The following is a 25,170-nucleotide window of genomic DNA, read 5'->3' on the forward strand; positions in this document are numbered from 1 at the left end:
CATCTTTCATATACTAAATACATTGTTTTTGCATCATTCCTCAACATTTCCTTTGCTGTTTGGATAGTTTTAAGCTCATTTTGACCAATTTATAGTTGATTTTTGTGTGTTCTGTAGGCAGATTTGGATTTCCCTCCAAATTTTGTTTTGTGATGTCTTCTCCACATTTCTTTTGGTAATTAAAAGTTGTTCAAGGATGTTGATAAAATTTTTATGCAGTAGTTTATATCAGCTCTAAATTTTTGGAGTTTTAGCGTAGTTTATTGCTAATATTAGGTCTTAGGTAGCTAGATTTTGAGCTGTAGTAAGTTTTAGCAGTGTGAGCTGTTTTCTATTCATATTTTTCCATTAGAAACATGTTAGGATAGTTAGATTAAACTTCCATAGGTTACCTTAGTACATGCATACACAAAAGGGTCAATTTTGTAGTCTAGTCTTGGTTTTAGGTAGTATTTTTGGTAAATCATTTAGGAGATAGTTTGTGACTTAGGATTAAGTTTTCTGAAGTCATTTTAACCTTGTCTAGGTAGTTTAGTTGTAGTTCTACCCGTGCTTTAGCATAAACTTAGTTTTAGCCTATCTTTAAGGTGTTTTTATAGGTTTTAGGTAGTGAAATTTTGAGTTTTAGGTAGGATTTCAGTTTTGAGTTGTTCCTTAGGATCCATGAGTCATTTTAACTTTGTTGAGTAGGTCCTTGGTCCAGTTTATACCAGTTTCGCAAAATAGATTTCAGATTAGAGGAAAAAGGCAAAAAGTCAACTCTTGGTCAACTTTTCAACCAAGTTACTGCATTCTTTCTTTGTTTTTGTTAGTTTTTCTGTCCTTGGTTTACTTTTTCTGCATAAAAATAGGCCACACAACTTAGTCACAGTAATTAAATGAAAAAATAATGAAGTTAGGTATTTAACTAGAGTAGAGATTCCTAAACTAGCCATACAAGTTAGTCTCTGCCTCAGTTTTCGTTTTCCTTCATATTGCTCACTTTTACCTTAGTTTTCATCTTTCATATACTAAATACATTGTTTTTGCATCATTCCTCAACATTTCCTTTGCTGATTGGATAGTCTTAAGCTCATTTTGACCAATTTGTAGTTGATTTTTGTGTTTTCTGTAGGCAGATTTGAATTTCCCTCCAAATTTTGTTTTGTGATGTCTTCTCCACATTTCTTTTGGTAATTAAAAGTTGTCCAAGGGTGTTGATAAAAGTTTTATGCAGTAGTTTATTTCAGCTCTAAATTTTTGGAGTTTTAGCATAGTTTAGTGCAAATATTTGGTCTGAGGTAGCTAGATTTTGAGCTGTAGTAAGTTTAAGCAGTGTGAGCTCTTTTCTATTCATATTTTCCCATTAGAAACATGTTAGGATAGTTAGATTAAACTTCCATAGGTTAGCTTAGTACATGTATACACAAAAGGGTCAATTTTGTAGACTAGTCTTGGTTTTAGGTAGTGATTTTTGGTAAATCATTTAGGAGATAGTTTGTGACTTAGGATTAAGTTTTCTTAAGACATTTTAACCTTGTCTAGGTAGTTTAGTGGTAGTTCTACCCGTGCTTTAGCATAAACTTAGCTTTAGCCTATCTTTAAGGTGTTTTCAGAGGTTTTAGGTAGTAAAATTTTGAGTTTTAAGTATGATTTCAGTTTTGAGTTGTTCCTTAGGATCCCTTAGTCATTTTAACTTTGTTGAGTAGGTCCTTGGTCCTGTTTATACCAGTTTCGCATAATAGATTTCAGATTAGAGGAAAAAGGCAAAAAGTCAACTATTGGTCAACTTTTCAGCCAAGTTACTGCATTCTTTCTTTGTTTTTGTTAGTTTTTCTGTCCTTAGTTTACTTTTTTTGCATAAAAATAGGCCACACAATTTAGTCACACTAATTGAATGAAAAAATAATGAAGTTAGGTATTTAACTAGACTAGAGATTCCAAAACTAGCCATACAAGTTAGTCTCTGCCTCAGATTTCGTTTTCTTTCATATTGCTCACTTTTAGCTTAGTTTTCATCTTTCATATACTAAATACATTCTTTTTGCATCATTCCTCAATATTTCCTTTGCTGATTGGATAGTCTTAAGCTCATTTTGACCAATTTGTAGTTGATTTTTGTGTTTTCTGTAGGCAGATTTTTTGAATTTCCCTCCAAATTTTGTTTTGTGATGTCTTCTCCACATTTCTTTTGGTAATTAAAAGTTGTCCAAGGGTGTTGATAAAAGTTTTTTGCAGTAGTTTATATCAGCTCTAAATTTTTGGAGTTTTAGCATAGCTTAGTGCTAATATTAGGTCTTAGGTTGCTAGATTTTGAGCTGTAGTAAGTTTTAGCAGTGTGAGCTCTTTTCTATTCATATTTTCCCATTAGAAACATGTTAGGATAGTTAGATTAAACTTCCATATGTTAGCTTAGAACATGCATACACAAAAGGGTCAATTTTGTAGACTAGTTTTGGTTTTACGTAGTGATTTTTGGTAAATCATTTAGGAGATAGTTTGTGACTTAGGATTAAGTTTTATTAAGTTATTTTAACCTTGTCTAGGTAGTTGAGTGGTAGTTCTACCCGTGCTTTAGCATAAACTTTGTTTTAGCCTATCTTTAAGGTGTTTTTAGAGGTTTTAGGTAGTGAAATTTTGAGTTTTAGGTAGGATTTCAGTTTTGAGTTGTTCCTTAGATCCCTTAGTCATTTTAACTTTGTGGAGTAGGTCCTTGGTCCTGTTTATACCAGTTTCGCATAATAGATTTCAGATTAGATGAAGAAGGCAAAAAGTCAACTCTTGGTCAACTTTTCAACCAAGTTACTGCATTCTTTCTTTGTTTTTGTTAGTTTTTCTGTCCTTAGTTTACTTTTTCTGCATAAAAATAGGCCACACAACTTAGTCACACGAATTGAATGAAAAAATAATGAAGTTAGGTATTTAACTAGACTAGAGTTTCCTAAACTAGGCATACCAGTTAGTGTCTGCCTTAGTTTTCGTTTTCCTTCATATTGCTCACTTTTAGCTTAGTTTTCATCTTTCATATACTAAATACATTGTTTTTGCATCATTCCTCAACATTTCCTTTGCTGATTGGATAGTCTTAAGCTCATTTTGACCAATTTGTAGTTTATTTTTGTGTTTTCTGTAGGCAGATTTGAATTTCCCTCCAAATTTTGTTTTGTGATGTCTTCTCCGCATTTCTTTTGGTAATTAAAAGTAGTCCAAGGGTGTTGATAAAAGTTTTATGCAGTAGTTTATATCAGCTCTAAATTTTTGGAGTTTTAGCATAGTTTAGTGCAAATATTTGGTCTGAGGTAGCTAGATTTTGAGCTGTAGTAAGATTTAGCAGTGTGAGCTCTTTTCTATTCATATTTTGCCATTAGAAACATGTTAGGATAGTTAGATTAAACTTCCATAGGTTAGCTTAGTACATGCATACACAAAAGGGTCAATTTTGTAGACTAGTCTTGGTTTTAGATAGTGATTTTTGGTAAATCATATAGGAGATAGTTTGCGACTTAGGATTAAGTTTTCTTAAGTTATTTTAACCTTGTCTAGGTAGTTTAGTGGTAGTTCTACCCGTGCTTTAGCATAAACATAGTTTTAGCCTATCTTTAAGGTGTTTCAGAGGTTTTAGGTAGTAAAATTTTGAGTTTTAAGTAGGATTTCAGTTTTGAGTTGTTCCTTAGGATCCCTTAGTCATTTTAACTTTGTTGAATAGGTCCTTGGTCCAGTTTATACCAGTTTCGCATAATAGATTTCAGATTAGAGGAAAAAGGCAAAAAGTCAACTTTTGGTCAACTTTTCAGCCAAGTTACTGCATTCTTTCTTTGTTTTTGTTAGTTTTTCTGTCCTTGGTTTACTTTTTCTGCATAAAAATAGGCCACACAACTTAGTCACACTAATTGATTGAAAAAATAATGAAGTTAGGTATTTAACTAGACTAGAGATTCATAAACTAGCCATACAAGTTAGTCTCCGCCTCAATTTTCGTTTTCCTTCATATTGCTCACTTTTAGCTTAGTTTTCATCTTTCATATACTAAATACATTGTTTTTGCATCATTCCTCAACATTTCCTTTGATGATTGGATAGTCTTAAGCTCATTTTGACCAATTTGTTGTTTATTTTTGTGTTTTCTGTAGGCAGATTTGAATTTCCCTCCAAATTTTGTTTTGTGATGTCTTCTCCGCATTTCTTTTGGTAATTAAAATTTATCCAAGGGTGTTGATAAAAGTTTTATGCAGTAGTTTATATCAGCTCTAAATTTTTATAGTTTTAGCATAGTTTAGTGCCAATATTAGGTCTTAGGTAGCTAGATTTTGAGCTGTAGTAAGATTTAGCAGTGTGAGCTCTTTTCTATTAATATTTTGCCATTAGAAACATGTTAGGATAGTTAGATTAAACTTCCATAGGTTGGCTTAGTACATGCATACACAAAAGGGTCAATTTTGTAGACTAGTCTTGGTTTTAGATAGTGATTTTTGGTAAATCATATAGGAGATAGTTTGTGACTTATGATTAAGATTTCTTAAGTTATTTTAACCTTGTCTAGGTAGTTTAGTGGTAGTTCTACCCGTGCTTTAGCATAAACTTAGTTTTAGCCTATCTTTAAGGTGTTTTTAGATGTTTTAGGTAGTGAAATTTTGAGTTTTAGGTAGGATTTCAGTTTTGAGTTGTTGCTTAGGGTCCCTGAGTCATTTTAAGTTTGTTGAGTAGGTCCTTGGTCCTGTTTATACCAGTTTCTCATAATAGATTTCAGATTAGAGGAAAAATGCAAAAAGTTTACTCTTGGTCAACTTTTCAGCCAAGTTACTGCATTCTTTCTTTGTTTTTGTTAGTTTTTCTGTCCCTGGTTTACTCTTTCTGCATAAAAATAGGCCACACAACTTAGTCACACGAATTGAATGAAAAAATAATGAAGTTAAGAATTTAACTAGACTAGAGTTCCTAAACTAGCCATACAAGTTAGTCTCCGCCTTAGTTTTCGTTTTCCTTGATATAGCTCACTTTTAGCTTGTTTTCATCTTTCATATACTAAATACAAATTTTTTGCATCATTCCTCAACATTTCCTTTCCTGATTGGATAGTCTTAAGCTCATTTTGACCAATTTGTAGTTCCACTAGTGCAGTAAGGGCTTTTGGCCCCGGTTGTTTATGATATTCTGTCCCGGTTCCAAAACCGAGGCATATTGGGGTGAGGCAAAAAAGGGTGGTTTTTGGCCTCGGGTGTCAACCGAAGCCATAGGGGGTACTTTTCTGCCTCGGTTCCCTGGGACCCGAAGCCATAGGGGTACTTCGCTCGCACCACCATTAGCACTGTTGCGCTCGTCCTCGCCGCCGAGATCGTCGGCAAACGTTGTCGCAGCCAGACCTTCACCAGCACTGAACGAGCAACTCACCTCGACGCTCACTGGTTTGAATGCGACAACAACAAACCACCATGAACCAGTAGAGCCAAGAGATATAGAGATCCAGCACCTCCACTGCCGTTCGAAGCATAACTTCAATCCACTGTTGCGGGCAACCCTACCACTGTGTCGCCATCACCACCGCAGACAAAGGAAGACAATGACCACCAAATCACGCCTTTGCCGTGAGCCGCGAGCATGCCTCCTTCACCAATGACGAACCAAACACCACCACACGAGAAAACGAAGACGAGAATGCATCCACCGTGCGCAAAGTTTTCGCTCAGGGACGAAGGTGAACAATGCGAAGTCGCGAATTTGGGAACCTAAATATGGCATATGGCCTCGGTTCAATTAATAACTGAGGCCTAAAGTCCCTTTATGGCCTCAGTCAATAAAGACCCGAAGCCAAATGTGGCGGCGTAGGTGACATTTTTGAAATTAGGGTTACTGGCTGACTTGTAGGCCTCGGTTCTTTTTTAACCGAGGCTAAAAACCTCTTCATATTGCCTCGGTTCAATTAATAACCGAGGCCAAAAGTCCCATTATGGCCTCGGTCAATAAAGACCCGAAGCCAAATGTGGCGGCACAGGTGACTTTTGAAATTAGGGTTACTGGCTGACTTATAGGCCTCGGTTCTTTTTTAACCGAGGCCAAAAACCTCTTCATATTGCCTCAGTTCAATTAATAACCGAGGCCAAAAGTGCTGACGCTGATGACATTTTTTAAATTTTGGTTACTGGGCTGCCTTATAGGCTTCGGTTCTTTTGCAACCGAGAATTAAAACCTCTTACCGCACCGATTTTGCATTCACCCGAGGCAATATAGTTGGACGAAATAGCAAAAATGCCACCGCCTCCTTATAGGCTTCGGTTCCGTTATAACCGAGGCCTATAAGGCGAAGTAAAATGTCAAATCTGCACTAGTGTTCCTTTTTGTGTTTTCTGTTGGCAGATTTGAATTTCCCTCCAAATTTTGTTTTCTGATGTCTTCTCCACATTTCTTTTGGTAATTAAAATTTGTCCAAGGGTGTTGATAAAAGTTTTATGCAGTAGTTTATATCAGCTCTAAATTTTTATAGTTTTAGCATAGTTTAGTGCCAATATTAGGTCTTAGGTAGCTAGATTTTGAGCTGTAGTAAGCTTTAGCAGTGTGAGCTGTTTTCTATTCATATTTTGCCATTAGAAACATATTAGGATAGTTAGATTAAACTTCCATAGGTTAGCTTAGTACATGCATACAAAAAAGGGTCAATTTTGTACACTAGTCTTGGTTTTAGATAGTGATTTTTGGTAAATCATATAGGAGATAGTTTGTGACTTATGATTAAGTTTTCTTAAGTTATTTTAACCTTGTCTAGGTAGTTTAGTGGTAGTTCTACACGTGCTTTAGCATAAACTTAGTTTTAGCCTATCTTTAAGGTGTTTTTAGAGGTTTTAGGTAGTGAAATTTTGAGTTTTAGGTAGGATTTCAGTTTTGAGTTGTTGCTTAGGATCCCTGAGTCATTTTAACTTTGTTGAGTAGGTCCTTGGTCCTGTTTCTACCAGTTTCGCATAATACATTTCAGATTAGAGGAAAAATGCAAAAAGTCAACTCTTGGTCCACTTTTCAGCCAAGTTACTGCATTCTTTCTTTGTTTTTGTTAGTTTTTTTGTCCCTGGTTTACTCTTTCTGCATAAAAATAGGCCACACAACTTAGTCACACGAATTGAATGAAAAAATAGTGAAGTTAAGAATTTAACTAGACTAGAGATTCCTAAACTTGCCATACAAGTTAGTCTCCGCCTCAATTTTCGTTTTCCTTGATATTTCTCACTTTTAGCTTAGTTTTCATCTTTCATATACTAAATAAATTGTTTTTGCATCATTCCTCAACATTTCCTTTGCTGATTGGATACTCTTAAGCTCATTTTGACCAATTTGTAGTTCTTTTGTTTTGTGATGTCTTCTACACATTTCTTTTGGTAATTAAAAGTTGTCCAAGGGTGTTGATAAAATTTTTTTGAAGTAGTTTATTTCAGCTCTAAATTTTTGGAGTTTAGCATAGTTTAGTGCTAATACTAGGTCTTAGGTAGCTCGATTTTGAGCTGTAGTAAGTTTAAGCAGTGTGAGCTCTTTTCTATTCATATTTTGCCATTAGAAACATGTTAGGATAGTTAGATTAACCTTCCATTCGTTAGCTTAGTACATGCATACATAAAAGGGTCAATTTTGTAGACTAGTCTTGGTTTTAGGTAATGATTTTTGGTAAATCATTTAGGAGATAGTTTGTGACTTAGGATTAAATTTTCTTAAGTCATTTTATCCTTGTCTAGGTAGTTTAGATGTAGTTCTACCAGTGCTTTAGCATAAACTTCGTTTTAGCCTATCTTTGAGGTGTTTTTAGAGGTTTTAGGTAGTGAAATTTTGAGTTTCCAGTAGGATTTCAGTTTTGAGTTGTTCCTTAGGATTCCTGAGTCATTTTAACTTTGTTGAGTAGGTCCTTGGTCCTGTTTATACCAGTTGCGTATAATAGATTTTAGATTAGAGGAAAAAGCCAAAAAGTCAACTGTTGGTGAACTTTTCAGCCAAGTTACTGCATTCTTTCTTTGTTTTTGTTAGTTTTTCTGTCCTTGGTTTGCCTTTTCTGCATAAAAATAGGCCACACATTTTAGTCACACTAATTGAATGAAAAAATAATGAAGTTAGGTATTTTACTGGACTAAAGATTCATAAACTAGCCATACAAGTTAGTCTTCGCCTCAGTTTTCGTTTTCCTTCATATTGCTCACTTTTAGCTTAGTTTTCATCTTTCATATACTAAATACATTGTTTTTGCATCATTCCTCAACATTTCCTTTGCTGATTGGATAGTTTTAAGCTCATTTTGACCAATTTGTAGTTGATTTTTGTGTTTTCAGTAGGCAGATTTGAATTTCCCTCCAAAATTTGTTTTGTGATGTCTTCTCCACATTTCTTTTGGTAATTAAAAGTTGTCCAATCGTGTTGATAAAAGTTTTATGCAGTAGTTTATATCAGCTCTAAATTTTTGGAGTTTTAGTGTAGTTTATTGCTAATATTAGGTCTTAGGTAGCTAGATTTTGAGCTATAATAAGTTTTAGCAGTGTGAGCTGTTTTCTATTCATATTTTGCCATTAGAAACATGTTAGGATAGTTAGATTAAACTTCCATAGGTTAGCTTAGTACATGCATACACAAAAGGGTCAATTTTGTACACTAGTCATGGTTTTAGGTAGTGATTTTTGGTAAATCATTTAGGAGATAGTTTGTGACTTAGGATTAAGTTTTCTTAAGTCATTTAGCCCTTGTCTAGGTAGTTTAGTGGTAGTACTACCCGTGCTTTAGCATAAACTTAGTTTTAGCCTATCTTTAAGGTGTTTTTAGAGGTTTTAGGTAGTGAAATTTTGAGTTTTAGGTAGGATTTCAGTTTTGAGTTGTTCCTTTGGATCCCTGTGTCATTTTAACTTTGTTGAGTAGGTCCTTCGTCCTGTTTATACCAATTTCGCATAATAGATTTCAGATTAGAGGAAAAAGGCAAAAAGTCAACTATTGGTCAACTTTTCAGCCATGTTACTGCATTCTTTCTTTGTTTTTGTTAGTTTTTCTGTCCTTGGTTTACTTTTTCTGCATAAAAATAGGCCACACAACTTAGTCACACTAATTGAATGAAAAAATAATGAAGTTAGGTATTTAACTAGACTAGAGATTCATAAATAGTCATACAAGTTAATCTCCACCTCAGCTTTTGTTTTCCTTGATATTGCTCACTTTTAGCTTAGTTTTCATCTTTCATATACTAAATACATTAGTTTTGCATCATTCCTCAACATTTCCTTTGCTGATTGGATATACTTAAGCTCATTTTGACCAATTTGTAGTTGATTTTTGTGTTTTCTGTAGGCAGATTTGAATTTCCCTCCAAATTTTGTTTTGTGATGTCTTCTCCACATTTCTTTTGGTAATTAAAAGTTGTCCAAGGGTGTTGATAAAAGTTTTATGCAGTAATTTATTTCAGCTCTAAATTTTTGGAGTTTTAGCATAATTTAGTGCTAATATTAGGTCTTAGGTAGCTAGATTTTAAGTTGTAGTAAGTTTTAGCAGTGTGAGTTGTTTTCTATTCATATTTTGCCATTATAAAAATGTTAGGATAGTTAGATTATACTTTCATAGGTTAGCTTAGTACATGAATACACAAAAGGGTCAATTTTGTACACTAGTCTTGGTTTAGGGTAGTGATTTTTGGTAACTCATTTAGGAGATAGTTTGTGACTTAGGATTAAGTTTTCTTAAGTCATTTTAACCTTGTCTAGGTAGTTTAGTGGTAGTTCTACCCGTGCTTTAGCATAAACTTACTTTTAGCCTATCTTTAAGGTTTTTTCAGAGGTTTTCGGTAGTGAATTTTTGAGTTTTAGGTAGGATTTCAGTTTTGACTTGTTCCTTAGGATCCCTGAGTCATTTTAACTTTGTTGAGTAGGTCCTTGGTCCTGTTTATACCAGTTTCGCATAATAGATTTCAGATTAGAGGAAAAAGGCAAAAAGTCAACTCTTGGTCAACTTTTCAGCCAAGTTACTGCATTCTTTCTTTGTTTTTGTTAGTTTTTCTGTCCTTGGTTTACTTTTTCTGCATAAAAATAGGCCACACAACTTAGTCACACTAATTGAATGAAAAAATAAGAAGTTAGGTATCTAACTAGACTAGAGATTCATAAACTAGCCATACAAGTTAGTCTCCGCCTCAATTTTTGTTTTCCTTGATATTCTTGACTTTTAGCTTAGTTTTCATCTTTCATATACTAAATACATTGTTTTTGCATCATTCCTCAACATTTCCTTTGCTTATTGGATAGTCTTAAGCTCATTTTGACCAATTTGTAGTTGATTTTTGTGTTTTCTGTAGGCAGATTTGAATTTCCCTCCAAATTTTGTTTAGTGATGTCTTCTCCACATTTCTTCTGCTAATTAAAAGTTGTCCAAGGGTGTTGATAAAAGTTTTATGAAGTAGTTTATTTCAGCTCTAAATTTTTTGAGATTTAGCATAGTTTAGTGCTAATATTAGGTCTTAGGTAGCTAGATTTTGAGCTGTAGTAAGTTTTAGCTGTGTGAGTTGTTTTCTCTTCATATTTTGCCATTATAAAAATGTTGGGATAGTTAGATTATACTTTCATAGGTTAGCTTAGTACATGCATACACAAAAGGGTCAATTTTGTAGACTAGTCTTGGTTTTAGGTAGTGATTTTTGGTAAATCATTTAGGAGATAGTTTTTGACTTAGGATTAAGTTTTCTTAAGACATTTTAACCTTGTCTAGGTAGTTTAGTGGTAGTTCTACCCGTGCTTTAGCATAAACTTAGTTTTAGCCTATCTTTAAGGTGTTTTCAGAGGTTTTAGTTAGTGAAATTTTGAATTTTAGGTAGGATTTTAGTTTTGAGTTGTTCCTTAGGATGCCTGAGTCATTTTAACTTTGTTGAGTAGGTCCTTGGTCTTGTTTTTACCACTTTCGCATAATAGATTTCAGATTAGAGGAAAAAGGCAAAAAGTCAACTATTGGTCAACTTTTCAGCCATGTTACTGCATTCTTTCTTTGTTTTTGTTAGTTTTTCTGTCCTTGGTTTACTTTTTCTGCATAAAAATAGGCCACACAACTTAGTCACACTAATTGAATGAAAAAATAATGAAGTTAGGTATTTAACTAGACTAGAGATTCATAAATAGTCATACAAGTTAATCTCCACCTCAGCTTTTGTTTTCCTTGATATTGCTCACTTTTAGCTTAGTTTTCATCTTTCATATACTAAATACATTATTTTTGCATCATTCCTCAACATTTCCTTTGCTGATTGGATATACTTAAGCTCATTTTGACCAATTTGTAGTTGATTTTTGTGTTTTCTGTAGGCAGATTTGAATTTCCCTCCAAATTTTGTTTTGTGATGTCTTCTCCACATTTCTTTTGGTAATTAAAAGTTGTCCAAGGGTGTTGATAAAAGTTTTATGCAGTAGTTTATTTCAGCTCTAAATTTTTGGAGTTTTAGCATAGTTTAGTGCTAATACTAGGTCTTAGGTAGCTAGATTTGAGCTATTGTAAGATTTAGCAGTGTGAGATGTTCTCTATTCATATTTTGCCATTAGAAACATGTTAGGATACTTAGATTAAACTTCCATAGGTTAGCTTAGTACATGCATACACAAAAGGGTCAATTTTGTAGACTAGTCTTGGTTTTAGGTAGTGATTTTTGGTAAATCATTTAGGAGATAGTTTGTGACTTAGGATTAAGTTTTCTTAAGTCATTTTAACCTTGTCTAGGTAGTTTAGTGGTAGTTCTACCCGTGCTTTAGCATAAACTTAGTTTTAGCCTATCTTTAAGGTGTTTTCAGAGGTTTTCAGTAGTGAATTTTTGAGTTTTAGGTAGGATTTCAGTTTTGACTTGTTCCTTAGGATCCCTGAGTCATTTTAACTTTGTTGAGTAGGTCCTTGGTCCTGTTTATACCAGTTTCGCATAATAAATTTCAGATTAGAGGAAAAAGGCAAAAAGTCAACTATTGGTCAACTTTTCAGCCATGTTACTGCATTCTTTCTTTGTTTTTGTTAGTTTTTCTGTCCTTGGTTTACTTTTTCTGCATAAAAATAGGCCACACAACTTAGTCACACTAATTGAATGAAAAAATAATGAAGTTAGGTATTTAACTAGACTAGAGATTCATAAATAGTCATACAAGTTAATCTCCACCTCAGCTTTTGTTTTCCTTGATATTGCTCACTTTTAGCTTAGTTTTCATCTTTCATATACTAAATACATTGTTTTTGCATCATTCCTCAACATTTCCTTTGTTGATTGGATAGTCTTATGCTCAATTTGACCAATTTTGTAGTTAATTTTTGTGTTTTCTTTAGGCAGATTTGAATTTCCCTCCAAATTTTGTTTTGTGATATCTTCTCCAAATTTCTTTTGGTAACTAAAAGTTGTCCAAGTGTGTTGACAAAAGTTTTATGCAGTAGTTTATTTCAGCTCTAAATTTTTCGAGTTTTACCATAGTTTAGTGCTAATACTAGGTCTAAGGTAGCTAGATTTTGAGCTGTAGTAAGTTTTTGCAGTGTGAGCTATTTTCTATTCATATTTTGCCATTAGAACCATGTTAGGATAGTTAGGTTAAACTTCCATAGGTTAGCTTAGTACATGCATACACAAAAGGGTCAACTTTGTAGACTAGTCTTGGTTTTAGGTAGTGATTTTTGGTAAATCATTTAGGAGATAGTTTGTAACTTAGGATTAAGTTTTCTTAAGTCATTTTAACCTTGTCTAGGTAGTTTAGTAGTAGTTCTACCCGTGCTTTAGCATAAACTTAGTTTTAGCCTATATTTAAGGTCTTTTTAGAGGTTTTAGGTAGTGGAATTTTGAGTTTTAGGTAGGATTTCAGTTTTGAGTTGTTCCTTAGGATCCCTAAGTCATTTTAACTTTGTTGAGTAGGTCGTTGATCCTGTTTATGCCAGTTTCGCATAATAGAATTCAGATTAGAGGATAAAGGTAAAAGGTCAACTTTTCAACTTTTCAGCCAAGTAACTGCATTCTTTCTTTGTTTTTGTTAGTTTTTCTGTCCTTGGTTTACTTTTTCTGCATAAAAATAGGCCACACAACTTGGTCACACTAATTGAATGAAAAAATAATGAAGTTGGGTATTTAACTAGACTAGAGATTGATAAACTAGCCATACAAGTTAGTCTCCGCCTCAGTTTTCGTTTTCCTTGACATTGCTCACTTTTAGCTTAGTTTTCATCTTTCATATACTAAATACATTTTTTTTTGCATCATTCCTCAGCATTTCCTTTGTTGATTGGATAGTTTTAAGCTCATTTTGACCAATTTGTAGTTGATTTTTGGGATTTCTGTAGGCAGATTTGAATTTTTCCCTCCAAATTTTGTTTTGTGATGTCTTCTCCACATTTCCTTTTGTAATTAAAAGTTTTCCAAGGGTGTTGATAATAGTTTTATGCAGTAGTTTGTTTCAGCTCTAAATTTTTGGAGTTTTAGCATAGTTTAGTGCTAATATTTGGTCTTAGGTAGCTAGATTTTGAGCTGTATTAAGTTTTAGCAGTGTTAGCTTTTTTCTATTCATATTTTCCCATTAGATACATGTTAGGATAGTTAGATTAAAGTTCCATAGGTTAGCTTAGTACATGCATACATAAAAGGGTCAATTTTGTAGACTAGTCTTGGTTATAGGTAGTGATTTTTGGTAAATACTTTAGGAGATAGTTTGTGACTTAGGATTAAGTTTTCTTAAGTCATTTTAACCTTGTCTAGGTAGTTTATTGGTAGTTTTGCCCGTGCTTTGGCATAAACTTAGTTTTAGCCTATCTTTAAGGTGGTTTTAGAGGATTTAGGTAGTGAAATTTTGAGTTTTAGGTAGGATTTCAGTTTTGAGTTGTTCCTAAGGATCCCTGAGTCATTTTAACTTTCTTGAGTAGGTCCTTGGTCTTGTTTATACCAGTTTCGCATAATAGAATTCAGATTAGAGGATAAAGGTAAAAGGTCAACTTTTTAACTTTTCAGCCAAGTTATTGCATTCTTTCTTTGTTTTTGTTAGTTTTTCTGTCCTTGGTATACTTTTTCTGCATAAAAATAGGCCACACAACTCAGTCACACTAATTGAATGAAAAAATAATGAAGTTGGGTATTTAACTAGACTAGAGATTCATAAACCTGCCATCCAAGTTAGTCTCCGCCTCAGTTTTCGTTTTCCTTGATATTGCTCACTTTTAGCTTAGTTTTCATCTTTCATATACTAAATACATTGTTTTTGCATCATTCCTCAACATTTCCTTTGCTGATTGGATAGTCTTAAGCTCATTTTGACCAATTTGTAGTTGATTTTTGTATTTTCTGTAGGCAGATTTGAATTTCTCTCCAAATTTTGTTTTGTGATGTCTTCTCCACATTTCTTTTGGTAATTAAAAGTTGTCCAAGGGTGTTGATAAAAGTTTTATGCAAGAGTTTATTTCAGCACTAAATTTTTGGAGTTTTAGCATAGTTTAGTGCTAATACTAGGTCTTAGGTAGCTAGATTTTGAGCTGTAGTAAGATTTAGCAGTGTGAGATGCTCTCTATTCATATTTTGCCATTAGAAACATGTTAGGATACTTAGATTAAACTTCCATAGGTTAGCTTAGTACATGCATACACAAAAGGGTCAACTTTGTAGACTAGTCTTGGTTTTAGGTAGTGATTTTTGGTAAATCATTTAGGAGATAGTTTGTGACTTAGGATTAAGTTTTCTTAAGTCATTTTAACCTTGTCTAGGTAGTTTAGTGGTAGTTCTACCTGTGCTTTAGCATAAACTTAGTTTTAGCCTATATTTAAGTTTTAGGTAGGATTTAAGTTTTGAGTTGTGCCTTAGGATCCCTGAGTCGTTTTAACTTTGTTGAGTAGGTACTTGGTCCTGTTTATACCAGTTTCGCATAATAGAATTCAGATTAGAGGATAAAGGTAAAAGGTCAACTTTTCAACTTTTCAGCCAAGTTATTGCATTCTTTCTTTGTTTTTGTTAGTTTTTCTGCCCTTGGTTTACTTTTTCTGCATAAAAATAGGCCACACAACTTAGTCACATTAATTGAATGAAAAAATAATGAAGTTGGGTATTTAACTAGACTAGAGATTCATAAACTAGCCATACAAGTTAGTCTCCGCCTCAGTTTTCGTTTTCCTTGACATTGCTCACTTTTAGCTTAGTTTTCATCTTTCATATACTAAATACATTTTTTTTGCATCATTCCTCAGCATTTCCTTTGTTGATTGGATAGTTTTAAGCTCATTTTGACCAATTTGTAGTTGATTTTTGGGATTTCTGTAGGCAGATTTGAATTTCCCTCCAAATTTTGTTTTGTGATGTCTTCTCCACATTTCTTTTTGTAATTAAAAGTTTTCCAAGGGTGTTGATAAAAGTTTTATGCAGTAGTTTGTTTCAGCTCTAAATTTTTGGAGTTTTAGCATAGTTTAGTGCTAATATTTGGTCTTAGGTAGCTAGATTTTGAGCTGTATTAAGTTTTAGCAGTGTTAGCTTTTTTCTGTTCATATTTTCCCATTAGATACATGTTAGGATAGTTAGATTAAAGTTCCATAGGTTAGCTTAGTACATGCATACATAAAAGGGTCAATTTTGTAGACTAGTCTTGGTTTTAGGTAGTGATTTTTGGTAAATACTTTAGGAGATAGTTTGTGACTTAGGATTAAGTTTTCTTAAGTCATTTTAACCTTGTCTAGGTAGTTTATTGGTAGTTTTGCCCGTGCTTTGGCATAAACTTAGTTTTAGCCTATCTTTAAGGTGGTTTTAGAGGTTTTAGGTAGTGAAATTTTGAGTTTTAAGTAGGATTTCAGTTTTGAGTTGTTCCTAAGGATCCCTGAGTCATTTTAACTTTCTTGAGTAGGTCCTTGGTCCTGTTTATACTAGTTTCGCATAATAGATTTCAGATTAGAGTAAAAAGGCAAAAAGTCAAATCTTGGTCAACTTTTCAACTTTTCAGCCAAGTTGCTGCATTCTTTCTTTGTTTTTGTTAGTTTTTCTGTCCTTTGTTTACTTTTTCTGCATAAAAATAGACCACACAACTTAGTCACACTAATTGAGTGAAAAAATAATGAAGTTAGGTATTTAACTAGACTAGAGATTCCTAAACTAGCCATACAATTTAGTCTCCGCCTCAGTTTTCGTTTTCCTTGATATTGCTCACTTGTAGCTTAGTTTTCATCTTTCATATACTAAATACATTGTTATTGCATCATTCCTCAACATTTCCTTTGCTGATTGGATTTTCTTAAGCTCATTTTGACCAATTTGTAGTTGATTTTTGTGTTTTTTGTAGGCAGATTTGAATTTCCCTCCAAATTTTGTTTTGTGATGTCTTCTCCACACTTCTTTTGGTAATTAAAAGTTGTCCAAGAGTGTTGATAAAATTTTCATGCAGTAGTTTATTTCAGCTCTAAATTTTTGGAGTTTTAGCAAAGTTTAGTGCTAATATTAGGTCTTAGGTAACTAGATTTTGAGTTGTAGTATGTTTTAGCAGTGTGAGTTGTTTTCTATTCATATTTTGCCATTAGAAACATGTTAGGATAGTTAGATTAAACTTCCAAAGGTTATCTTATACATGCATACACAAAATGGTCAATTTAGTAGACTAGTCTTTGTTTTAGGTAGTGATTTTTGGTAAATCATTTAGGAGATAGTTTGTGACTCAGGATTAAGATTTCTTAAGTTATTTTAACCTTGTCTAGGTAGTTTAGTGGTAGTTCTACCCGTGCTTTAGCATAAACTTAGTTTTAGCCTATCTTTAAGGTGTTTTTAGAGGTTTTAGGTAGTGAAATTTTGAGTTTTAGGTAGGATTTCAGTTTTGAGTTGTTCCTTAGGATCCCTGAGTCATTTTAACTTTGTTGAGTAGGACCTTGGTCCTGTTTATACCAGTTTCGCATAATAGATTTCAGATTAGAGGAAAAAGGCAACGAGTCAACTCTTGGTCAACTTTTCAACTTTTCAGCCAAGTTACTGCGTTCTTTCTTGTTAGTATTTCTGTCCTTGGTTTACTTTTTGTTGGTATCGCGCAGCGGAATGTTTGAGTGTGCGGACAAAACCAAGAGGGGGGTTAATTGGTTTTTAAATAATAAAACTAATACTTGAAAATTTTACCAAAATTTATCAATTAGATCAATAAATAATTTCTTTTAGACACAATAGTAGATGAAATAAAGAGATAGAGAAGAAGTTTGAACACAAGTATTTATACTGGTTCGGATCAAAAGACCCTACGTCCAGTTGTTAATCTCTTAAAAACGAGATTAACTAAATCACTAACAAGTAACAGATTTACAATCAGATATTAAGAGTGTAAGGAAAGAAAACACCTCTCTTGAATCACACAAGAGATGAACAGCTTTCTCTGAATCACACAGAGAACCTTGACCTTAGCTTTCCTAGCAAAAGCAGCAGCACTCAATCTCCTAGAACACCTCTCAGGAAAAGTTATCGCTCTACCCACACTAGGTTTTTCAAAGCTTCTATTGAGAACACTCAGAGAACTCTCTTGCAGTCACAACACTAGTACTCTAGCTTCTCAAAAAGGTAAGTGAGAAGTAACTCTGAGGTTCCTTAAATAGGGGTTCCAAAAATTAGGTCAAAAAGCTGAACAGTCATGCCCAACAGACCAGGATAATCGATTATCACTAGTGATAATCGATTATTCCAGTGTGGTTTATGGAAAACAAATTTTTGAGCAGATAATCGATTATCAGATGTGATAATCGATTATTCCAGTGCTTTCTTGAAAAAATTGGTTCAGCTCAGGATAATCGATTATTCTAAGTGATAATCGATTATCATTTTGATATTTCGAGAAATACTAGAATTTTCTTGTACAATACTGCTTCTAACTTAATCTAATTACATTTTACAAGATAGCTTTAAACATAACAACATATGGTCTTCCAGATGGCTTTCAAGCTTCTTTTATCATCATGAAAATCTTGCTTCAGCATTTAGACTTGTATCGCTTTTGCCAACAATCTCCCCCTTTTTGATGATGATCAAAACAATATGTTTAAAGTATCTGCAATCAAAATATCTTACAAGGAGATTTGTTAGTAGCACTATTTGGTTTAAACGTTTAAAATTTTTCTCCCCCTGTTTTGATCATATGAAAAAAAAATTTAAGAAAGAAGCTCCCCCTCAATTAGGCATAGGTAAATAATAACAAGACAAATATACTTTTATGAAAAAATAAAACTGGAAAACATATTACAATTGCCAACAAATAGACTATGATGTAGACTTTTAAAAGTCTTGACTCATGTCATCATCGTCCTCATATTTATCAAATTTATGTTCTAAGTTAGAGATCCTAGAATTTAATCCTCTAATTAAGCCAATGACTTCTTCATATCTGTGAGTGGAGAGAAGAAAGAATTCTTCAAGCCTCTGGTTGAGATTTAAAATGTGATCCTCTAAAGAAGAGGATGAGCCACCAACACCACTGGATGATCCAATATGTGTGTCAACAGGAGGAATAAGAGCAGTGGGAGGATTCTCTTCTTCTTCATTGTTTGAGGAAGGCATATCATCCTTGTGAATGTAGGTATTCCCAAAAGGAATAAATTTCATCTGCTTCAAGGAGTTTTCTGCAATTTTGTTTGCTGCAGTTGTCTTATGAGACTGTTCATCAGAGACATTTACCCCTTTATACTCACAAATACGAGAGATGAGCAAGGAATACGGAAGAGGATATTGAGGCAATCTTTTGGCTTTTAGCATGGTGTCAAGAATGATACTTGGCCAATAGATGGGGATGTGGTTGAGCATGGCATATATGATCATAAGATCTGCTTCACTGCACTGTGCGTGGTTTGTACCACGTGGACATAGAATCTAAACAATGAGATAGTGAAGTAGACGCTCATCGATTTTGAGAGGTCCAGCTAGTAATTGGCGGCCAATTTCTTGATCTGGGTGTCGCATAAAGGATCTATATGCAAAAATTCTGTTGAAACCTTCTATGCCAGCCGTGAGAATGGGAGATGTGCCATCATGAATGGGAAATTATGCAACATTTTCCCAAATGTCATCATCTAAAATGATGTCGACACCTTTCACTTTTGTGAACCCAACTCCATCTCTGAATTTGTAATTGAAGTAAAAGGCTCGTACCAAATCTGGATAGTAGGTGTCTTGCATCTCTGTGAAGAATTTTACACCTTGTTCATCCAGGAAGTTTTGAATTGTGAAATGGCGATTTACAAACCATTGAGACTGGATGAATTTCGGAGTGATGAGGGGTTTGTCTTTCCACAATGTGATGAATTCAGAGCGTCTTTCTTCATCCGAAATCCATCCTTCAATGGAGGTTGTTCTAGGTGCAGTTAAGGGTGAGGGGCACGAGATGCAGTCCTTCTACGTGTAGGAATCTTTCTACGAGAGGATTCCACCATGGTTTAGGTAAAAGAGAGGGAAGCCTTTGAGAGTTTGTGAGAAAATGAGAAAAGGAGAGGGTCTTGAGTGTTGATGGAGAGAAAAGAGTGTTCTGGTGACAAAAATGGCTAATATTTATAGAGAGAAGACTCCAACGACCATATACACACGATTTGATGCAAATCTAGCCGTTGCAACAGCTAGTTTTTGAATTTTGTTGGTCCAACGACGTGTAATAATCGATTATTGGTTCATGAACTGGGCAAAATATGAAGTCTGACGAGCTGATAATCGATTATCCTAAGTGATAATCGATTATTCCAGTGAGTTTTTTTATTTTTGGCTCAGTATTAAGGATAATCGATTATGGCCCTAAATAATCGATTATTACAAAATGTTTTTGAATTTTAAGGCAGAGTTTTAAGGATAATCGATTATTACCCAAAATAATCGATTATTCCAGTATGTTTTGGGATTTTTGAAGAGAGTCTGATAATCGATTATTGACACTTGTAATCGATTATTAACGCTATTTTTTAGATTTTTTAAGGATTGTGAGTTTTTAGCAATTTAAGAGATCTCTAATATGCCTAAGTCTCTTCTTAGTTCATAAAATCTATCTTTAGCTAAAGGTTTTGTAAAGATATCAGCTAATTGATGCTTTGTATCTACGTATTCTATTTCACAATTTCCTTTATTGATGTGATCTCTTAGGAAATGATGTCTTATTTCAATATGCTTTGTCCTAGAGTGCATTATGGGATTTTTGGTTAAATTAATAGAACTGGTATTATCACATTTTAGAGGTATGTGATTTAGAAAGATATTATAGTCTTCTAGTTGTTGTTTCATCCAAAGAATTTCAACACAACAATTTCCAGCTGCTATGTATTCGGCCTCTGTAGTTGACAAAGCCACACAAGCTTGTTTCTTTGAGTGCCAAGAGACTAATGAACTACCTAAGAGGTGACAAGTACCACTGGTACTTTTTCTATCTATTTTACAACCACCATAATCAGCATCTGAATAGCCTATCAAATTAGGAGATGCTCCTGAAGGATACCATAGTCCAAAACATGTAGTTCCTTTTAAGTATTTTAAAATTCTTTTTACTGTAGTAAGATGTGATTCTTTTGAATTGGCTTGAAAACGAGCACACACACATACAAATTGCATAATGTCAGGCCTACTAGCAGTAAGATACAACAAAGAACCTATCATACCTCTAAACATAGTTTGATTTACCTATATTCCTGATTCATCTTTGTCTAAGTAGCAGGAGGTTCCCATAGGAGTACTTGCTTCCTTAGCAGTATCCATTCCAAATTTCTTAAGTACTTCTTTACAGTACTTAGATTGAGAAATGAAAGTTCCATTTTCCATTTGCTTAATTTGAAGACCCAAAAAGAATGTCAATTCTCCCATCATTGACATTTCAAACTCTCCCTGCATTATGCTTGCAAAGCCTTTACATAGTGAACTATCAGTAGACCCAAAAATTATGTCATCTACATAAATCTGAACTAGCAAAATATGCTTATTTACTCTTTTGATAAACAGAGTTAAATCAATTTTACCTCTTTCAAAATCATTTTCTAACAAAAATGTACTTAATCGTTCATACCAAGATCTAGGTGCTTGTTTTAATCCATACAATGCTTTCTTTAATTTATAAATGTGATTAGGAAACTTATAGTCTTCAAAGCCAGGTAGTTGTTCAACATACACATTTTCTTTTATAAATCCATTTAAAAAAGCACTTTTGACATCCATCTGATATAGTTTGAATTTCATGAGAGAAGCATAAGCAAGAAGTAAACGTATAGCTTCTAACCTGGCAACTGGAGCATAAGTCTCATCATAGTCTATACCTTCTTCTTGTCTGTATCCATTTGCTACAAGTCTGGCTTTGTTTTTAGTGATGTTTCCATCCTCATCCAGCTTGTTTCTGAAAACCCATTTTGTTCCTATTACTTGGTGTGAATCATCCCTAGGCATGAGTTCCCAAACTTCATTCCTTTCAAATTGATTAAGCTCTTCTTGCATTGCTATGCACCATTGATCATGTTGAAGAGCTTCGTCTACACTTTTCGGTTCTATCTGTGAAACAAAGGCAACAGTCATACATAAATTTGACATATTTCTAGTAACAACTCCTTTTGATATATCACCAATGACATTTTCTAGAGATAATCCTCTAGGTGATTTCCAGCTTTTGGCAAGATCTTCAGGTTCATTCAGTGGATTCTCATTTAGATACATCTCAACAAGGGCTTCTTTGAAATATTCTTCATCACCTGCATTTGTTTTATTTGACTCAAGAGGGTTCTCCTCAAGGTCCACAATTTCATCAAAAACAACATGCACAAATTCTTCCATATTCAAGGTTCTTCTATTAAAAATCCTATAGGCTTTACTAGTTAATGAATATCCTAAGAAAATAGCTTCATCAGCTTTAGAATCAAATTTACCCAAATTTTCTTTTCCGTTATTTAGAACAAAGCATTTGCATCCTAATATTTTTAAATGTGCTACATTAGGCTTTCTTCCTTTAAACAATTCATAGGGGGCAACTTTTAAAATTGGTCTAATGAGCATTCTATTTAATACATAGCAAGCAGTGCTCACAGCATCAGCCCAAAAATATTTAGGCACATCATATTCGTTCAACATTGTGCGAGCTAATTCTTCTAAAGATCTATTTTTCCTTTCTACAACTCCATTTTGTTGAGGAGTTCTAGGTGCATAAAAATTATGCATAATTCCATTTTCTTCACAAAAGTTTTCAAATAATTCATTTTGAAATTCTCCACCATGATCACTTCTTAATACTTTAATTTTCAGATCTTTTTCATTTTGAACTGCTTTTGCAAACTTTTTAAAAGCTTTAAATGCTTCACTTTTTAGTGTGAGAAAGAAAGTCCATGTGTATCGTGAGTAATCATCAACAATAACAAGAGCATAATAATTTCCTCCAAAGCTTTTTGTCCTTGAAGGACCAAACAAATCCATATGCAAAAGTTCTAAAGGTTTTGATGTGGAAATCACATTCTTTGAATGAAATGAAGATTTTACTTGTTTTCCTTTTTGACATGCATCACATAGTTTGTCCTTTTCAAACTTTATTTTTGGTAATCCAATTACTAATTCTTTAGAAATCAGTTTGTTTAATTGTTGCATGTTAATATGAGCAGCTCGTTTATGCCATAACCAAGGATTTTCTTTTTTAACAACCAAACAAGTTATATCACTAGATGATGCAGTATCAAGATCAATTAAGTAAATGTTATTATGTCTCATACCTTTTAAGGCTATTTCTTTGGAGTCCTTTTGATGAATAGTGCAGTAATCACTCTCAAATATTACTTTGAGTCCTTTATCACATAATTGGCTTATACTGAGAAGATTGTGCTTTAGTCCTTCTACATACAGTACATCCTTGATCTCCAAAGTATTTCCTCCACCTACATCACCTGTTCCAAGTATTTTTCCTTTGTTGTTATCCCCATAAGTGACAAATCCTTGTTCCTTCTTTCTAAAGTTCTTAAACTTCTTTTTATCTCCAGTCATGTGTCTTGAACAACCACTGTCAAGATACCACATTGATCTTCTGGATTTAGAAGTTATCTGCAAAATAAGGAAACAATTCATTTAGGTCCCCAACAACTTGTTTGGGTCCTTGGGGTTAAAAAAAAAATCTACTTATGAATAGTAACCCAAAGATATTTCTTATTAGGAACACCAAAATGTTTGATATTGCATTTGTTTGAAGTATGACCCTTTTTCATGCAGTAAAAACATGTAGCAGTACATGCATAAGTATTTATAGAATGATATGTTCCTTTTTCTACCGAAACTCTACGAGTTCTTTTAGTTTTATTTTTAAAACTATGATTATGAGCATGCTTGGTCTTATTTGGATTTTTCTTGATTTTAAACTTTTCACAATTTTTATTTTCTAAAGCATCTTCGAGATGTTTTTCCAAAATACATATATCAAACATGTAACTTTTGCATGAAGCACATTCAACAGTTTCTTTATTTTCTAAATTTGAAATTTTATTTTTCAAAAATTCTTCTTCTTCAAGAGATTTTTCAAATTTACTTTACAAATCTTTAAAATCAGATTTTAACTTTTTATGAGCAGTATCCAATTTACTAGATTTAATAAGCAATTGTTGAAAGGCATCATACAAATCATCATAGTCATTTTCGTGGCAAGTAGAATTTACCTCACTATCAGAATCATCATGATTAGCCATCAAGCATAGATTTGCTTCTTCATTTTCAGAATCACTAGAATTTGATGAGCTTGAGGCATTGTCTTCCCAAGCTATATATGCTTTCTTTTTGAAGAATTTTCTACCCTTCTTTTCTTCACTTTTCTTTGAATTTGGGCAGTCAGTTTTGACGTGTCCAGATTTCCTACATTCATAACATTTGAAATTTGAGGATGATCCTTGATTATCCTTCTTGTTGCTCTTGAATTGATTTTTACCTTTGGCCTTCATGAATTTTGTAAACTTCTTAATCATGAGACTAAGATTTTCATCATCATCCGAATCTTCTTCTTCCTTTTGTCTTTTGCCTTTAACCACTTCGGTTTTAAAGGCTATGTTCTTCTTTCTTCCAATATCTTCTTCATCATTTAATCTACCCAGTTCAAGCTCATGTTCTCCCAGCTTTCCAAACAGAGCTGCCATCGTCATTGTGGCAAGGTTTTGTGACTCCGTGATGGCTGTCACCTTTGGCTGCCAAGTCCTGTTCAAGGATTTAAGAACTTTTATACTTAATTCATTAGTGTCAAAAGTTTTACCTAGACCTTTGAGATGATTGACGATATGTGTGAATCGTTTCTGCACATCGTATATAGTTTCTTCTTGCTGCATCCGAAACATTTCGTATTCTTGGATCAAGGAGTTCTTGCGTGCTCTTTTCACATCGTCTGTTCCTTCATGGGTTACACGCAATATTTCCAACATTTCTTATGCACTGGTGCATACTGAGATCCTGTAAAACTCATCTAGGGTTAAGGCAGATGAAATTATATTTCTAGCTTTTACATCATATTGGGCTCTTCTATTTTCGTCTGCTGTCCATTGCGAGAATGGCTTTGGTTCCTGCACATCATTTACAATATTAACAGGAACAAATGGACCATTTAAAACAGCATCCCAAATACCCCTATCAACAGATTCCAGAAAAATTTGCATCCTAACTTTCCAGAAAGGATAATTTTCATCAGTAAATAGAGGAGGTCTGTTGATAGACACGCCCTCGGCAAAGGTTTGATTTTGTCCAACCATTTTCGAAAATTTTGAATAACTATCAAAGCAAGCTCTGATACTAATTGTTGGTATCGCGCAGCGGAATGTTTGAGCGTGCGGACAAAACCAAGAGGGGGGTGAATTGGTTTTTAAATAATAAAATTAATACTTTAAAATTTTTCCAAAATTTATCAATTAGATCAATAAATAATTTCTTTTAAACACAATAATAGATGAAATAAAGAGATAGAGAAGAAGATTGAACACAAGTATTTATACTGGTTCGGATCAAAAGACCCTACGTCCAGTTGTTAATCTCTTAAAAACGAGATTAACTAAATCACTAACAAGTAACAGATTTACAATCAGATATTAAGAGTGTAAGGAAAGAAAACACCTCTCTTGAATCACACAAGAGATGAACACCTTTCTCTGAATCACACAGAGAACCTTGACCTTAGCTTTCCTAGCAACAGCAGCAGCACTCAATCTCCTAGAACACCTATCAGAAAAAGTTATCGCTCTACCCACACTAGGTTTTTCAAACACTCAGAGAACTCTCTTACAGTCACAACACTAGTACTCTAG

Source organism: Vigna unguiculata, chromosome 4 (assembly GCF_037176805.1).
Source record: "Vigna unguiculata cultivar grain cowpea cultivar isolate G323 ecotype 2 chromosome 4, ASM3717680v1, whole genome shotgun sequence".
In the NCBI taxonomy this organism is placed as follows: domain Eukaryota; kingdom Viridiplantae; phylum Streptophyta; class Magnoliopsida; order Fabales; family Fabaceae; genus Vigna; species Vigna unguiculata.